This window comes from Cavia porcellus, unplaced genomic scaffold (assembly GCF_034190915.1).
Source record: "Cavia porcellus strain 051 isolate PalLab524CR breed Dunkin Hartley unplaced genomic scaffold, mCavPor4.1 scaffold_6, whole genome shotgun sequence".
NCBI lineage: Eukaryota > Metazoa > Chordata > Mammalia > Rodentia > Caviidae > Cavia > Cavia porcellus.
The window spans coordinates 78275001-78279858 of NW_026947489.1; the positions used below are offsets into that span (position 1 = coordinate 78275001).

The 4858-nt window shown below is 38.6% G+C and overlaps 1 long non-coding RNA gene across 1 annotated transcript in view; it reads right to left on the reverse strand.

Annotated features, from left to right (window-relative positions):
* Positions 1-3732, reverse strand: part of LOC134476502 (uncharacterized) — a 6643-nt gene extending 2911 nt beyond the window's left edge. The window contains exon 1 of the long non-coding RNA XR_010048215.1: positions 3558-3732. This is a non-coding gene — a long non-coding RNA (uncharacterized LOC134476502). The remainder of the gene's footprint in view (positions 1-3557) is intronic.
* Between the last annotated feature and the right edge of the window lie 1126 nt (positions 3733-4858).

Sequence of the window (4858 nt, forward strand, 5' to 3'; positions counted from 1 at the left end):
TCGAGCCAGACTTGTCGTTATCTGCCTGACATGGACACAGACTTCATGCCGTCTCGGGGGACAGGAGGTGGGGGTGGGGGTGGGGGGGTGCAGAGCGTCTCCCCTTGTGAACTGCTGACTTCAGTGGGTTCCCATCCCCTCTGGGGATGCCACGTGCCTGGCTGCCTGTGTCCCGTTCTCACATCCATACCCACAGCAGAATGTCTAACTGTGCATCACAGAGACAGATCTGTAGTTACGGTAGCATTGATTAATTGGGCTGTAAATAACAGAAATGTGACTTAAATTGTTTTTTAAAACTAACAGTGATTTATTGACTCAAACAACTGAACAGTTCATGGGTGGGGATGCACTTCATGTGGCGGGGCTTGATGCAAGCTCCAGTACCATGCCTAGGTTTCAGTCTCCTGTTGATTTCTCATCTTCCCTAGCACTGATTTAAATCTCAAACTCACTCTGCCTCAGGATTGCATAATGGCTGCCAGGAACTCGATGCTACATCCTTCCTTATTTGTGTGCTCCCTCCTCCCAGAGAGCGCTTTTCTTTCTGAGAAACCCCAGTAATCATTTCCTTGCCTTTTACTGGCTTGGGTTATGTACCTTTTTAAAGCCATCACTGTGGTCCAGGGTGGAACACTTTGTTAAGTCAATCAGAGTCCATCCCTGGCACTGGGGCTGGGGTACATGATACCTAACCCACGTGGCTAATTTCCAGGGACAGGCTGGCCTCCTCTTGAGAAATCAGGGCAGAGTTGGCAAAAGAAGTAGGATTGGCAAACAAAAAATGCATGCTCTCAGTTAAACTAAGAGCTGTCCATTCCTGAGGGTGCATGCCCCATTCCCTTCTCTCCCATCTAGGCAGAGGAAGCTGTTTTTGCAAACAGTATCTTCCCGTTACCCCACGGAGCTAAGGTGAGCCCTACTCTGCATCTGCCTGGCATACAAACTACGAGCAAATCGCAGCCAGGGTGAATGTGGGCCAGCTGGGTTCCTAATGGACATCTCTTGGCAGCTAAGTGTGTGTCTGAAAGTGTAAGCATGCATGTGATCCACTGTAGAAAGGATTTGGAACCAGGCACAGCAGCATATGCCTGTAGTCCCAGCACACTGAGAGGGTAGGGCAGGAGGATTGCAAATTCAAATCCAGCCTGGGCAAGTTAGGAAAGAAATGGAATCCATGAAACTAAGGCAAACAGATATCCAGATTAAAATTCCATTGAAAGTATACAGAGCAGGATGGCCCATTATGAGGACTGAGTATCAGATATAGAAGACAGAATTAGGGTTAGCAATCATGAAAAGAAAGATACCTGAAAAACAGCGAGGGAGAGCCGGGGATATAGCTCAGTGGCACAGCACCTGCCTGGTGAGCACAAGGTCCTGAGTTCAATTCCCAGTACCAGAACAAACAAACAAACCAAGGGACCATTAAAGAGCAATACAACAGCAGCTAGATGATATAAAGAAGAGTAACATAAAATTGGTTGAAGTCAATAATAAAGCAAGAGATAGTGCAAGCAACATAAAAATCCTGTTCACAAAAGTAATGTCAGAAAACTTTCCTGGTTCTTAGAACAAGGGAGAACCAACATAGTGAAAATGGCCACCCTTCAAAAATTGTTATACAGATTTAATGGAATCCTGATCAAAATTAGAAAATATATTCCTAAAGTTCATTTGGAACCAGAAGAGTCCTAGAATAGCAAAAGCAATTCTGGGCAACAAAGGAAGCCAGGAGGCATCACAATCCCTGACTTGAAAATATACTGCAAAACTACTGTGATAAAAATAGCATGGTATTGGCAAAGAAACAGAACCAAGGATCAATGGAACAGATTAGAAGATGCAAAAACACCGGTTTTGATTATTAACAGCTCTCAAGTCCTACAATGTTTTCAAAGTTGTGTTTTTTATAAAAATAGCTTTGTAATACTATGCTTAACTATATTAAGCCTGATGATGTAGACAAGCCTATTGAAAATAACAAAAGAAAGCATAGTAACTACGGTAGATCACCTAATGCTGTGGCCTTATGTGTCTTTTTCTTTTTCTTTTTTTTTTTTTTTTTTTGGTCTTTTTTGTTTTTATCGGTACCAGGTATTGAACTCACGACTGCCTGCTTGCAAGGCAGGAGCTTATGCCACTGAGCTAAATCCCCAGCCCCATATGTGTCTTTTTCACTGCATGTTTTTCTAGGAATTTGTTTTCCTGTCTTGTTAGGATTTGTTTTCCCTATAATACAGAGAGGATAGATATACATGTAGAAATTTACACACGGGAAGATTTTTTAAAACTATTTACAGGAGCAGATTATATAATGCAAGATGTAATGAACAGATACTCTGAAGAAGAAGAAACACTAAGAAACCCAGTGCTAATTCTGTAGCATTATGATATAAAATCTAGCAATACTATTATTCACTGTTCATAGTGATATTAGTCTAGTCTCAAGTTCAATTTCAGTACATATAAAGATAAGGACAGCTATTAGGAAGAGACTGAGAGATACTATGGTAGTTATTATTGTCTTCCCCAATGTCAGATCTCAAAGACCTAAAAAGCCTTCATCATCCTGTAATGATTTGATTAGTTCTATAATGTGCAGTATGTATTAAATGTGTGTGAAGATGGGGACAACTATTTGGAAGAAACTAGAGACAATTAGATAAACAATGAGGATCTCCAGTGGACTTGCTTCAAAATCTGTATTTCTTTAAATTGTTTCTTTTTGAACTGTTTTATTCTGTTTTGATATGTTTAATCTTACCCTCTTTAAGATAAAAAACAAGTGTGTAGGACTGATAACCATGTTACTAAGTTTTTGTTAGATCATTGAGCAGAACTGTTGGCAGTGTCACTATTTGAATGTCATTTTACGTACTTTAATTTTGTAACCTGAACAACTATTTCTAAGATGACAATATGTAACTTATCAACTGGTGATTTCTTACCATTTATTTTCCTGTAATTCTGTATTATTTCTACTCTTTTTTTCTCCATGTATTTTTTTCTTTCTTTCTCTTTAAATAAAAAAAAAGAAGATGCAAAAACAACTCCAAACACACTCAGCCACCTTATCTTTGACAAAGGAGCCAAACACCTTCACTGGAAGAAAGATAAACTCTTTAATAAATGGTGCTGGAAAAACTGCTTTCCACATGCCGAAGATTAAAACTAGACCCCTATCTTTCACCATGCATTAAATTAAAATCAAAATGGATCAAAGATCTTAAATATTAAGACAAACACAAAATCTGTTGGAAGATAGAATAGGTAGATTTCTTGAAGACACTTGTGTAGGCAAAGACTGAACAAAATCCCAATTATACAAGAAATATCACAAAGAATCAACAACTGGGATCTCTTCTTATTAAAAGCTTTTGGACATTAAATGAGACCACCAACAGAGTGAAGAGACAACCCACAGTGTGAGAAAAAAATTTCTGCTTATTAGACAAAGAACTAATATCTAAAATACATGAAGAACCCTCCAAAAAACTAGATCCCCCAAATGTAAAGACCTAATCTAAAAATAGATGTCTGAAATGAATACATACCTCTCAGATGAAGAAATAGAAATGGCAAATAATTATATGAAAAAAATGTTCAACATCATTGGTCATTTAAGAGGTGCAAATTAAAACACCGCTGAGATTCCATCTCACCGCAGAAAGAATGGCTGTTACAAGAAATCAACCAATTGCAAATGGTGAGCTGTGGGGAAAAAGGAACCCTTCTCCACTGTTGGTAAGAGTGCAGAATGGTGCAATCACTGTGGAAATCAGCGTGGAGATTTCTCAAAAAACTATGACTAGAGGTTGCATTGGACTCAATTATTTCCTTTCTTGATACCTTCCTGAAAGAATTAAAAGCATCACACCACAGTGATACATGCACACCATGTTTATAGCAGCACAGTTTGTAACAACTAAATTTTGGAAACAGTCCAAATGCTCATCAGCTGATGAATGGATAAAGAGGATGTGGATTTTTTAATACAATGAAGTACTATTTCGTCATAAAGAAGCTTGCGACATTTTGAGCTAAATTCATGCACCCTGAGGTCACACTTCTAAATGAAATAAATCAGACACACAGAGTTAAATACTGTATTGTTTCTCTGGTGTGAGAAACTGAAAGCATACATATAGACCAAAATGTATAACAGATACTGTGAAATGGGAAACATTGTTCAAATGAGAAGGGGAACAGGGAGGATGGAGGGGAAAAGGAAAAGAGTAAATAGAATGAGTGAAGTCTAGGGCTGGGAATATAGCTCAGTGGCATAGCACCTGCCTGGCAAGCGCAAGGTCATGAGTTTGATCCCTGGCACCCTGTAAAAAAAGAACAAAGCCTGTGACTATTTTGTGACCTTGTGTTCCTTTTTTGCCATCTTGGTAGTAATACATTTCTATCTGGAAAATATGACATACTTTTTTTTTGTATTTTACATGATTGTATTTTAACTTTCTTCCAGATTTTTCTTGCAGTCCAAGGTGTTAATATCCAGTCCTTGATCTTTGAGGAGTTCTGGATTAGCTCAGTTGATTAAAAATGAAAATTAGGGCAATTCCGCTCTCAAGTATACAGATCAAAAGAACTAAAAGGAGAGAATCCAGTAGATAACTGTGCATCAGTATTATGTACAATAGTCAGAAAGTGAAAACAACTCGAATGTCTATCCACAGATGGATGGGAAAATAAAACATAGTAAGTCCATACAGTGGAACAGCACTGAGCCATAAAAGACAGAAAGACAGTTCTGCTCCATGCTTCAATGTGGATGAACCTTTACAATGCTTTAAGTGAAGTCAACAAATCACAAAGAGATTGTATGATGCCACTTATATGAGGTGCC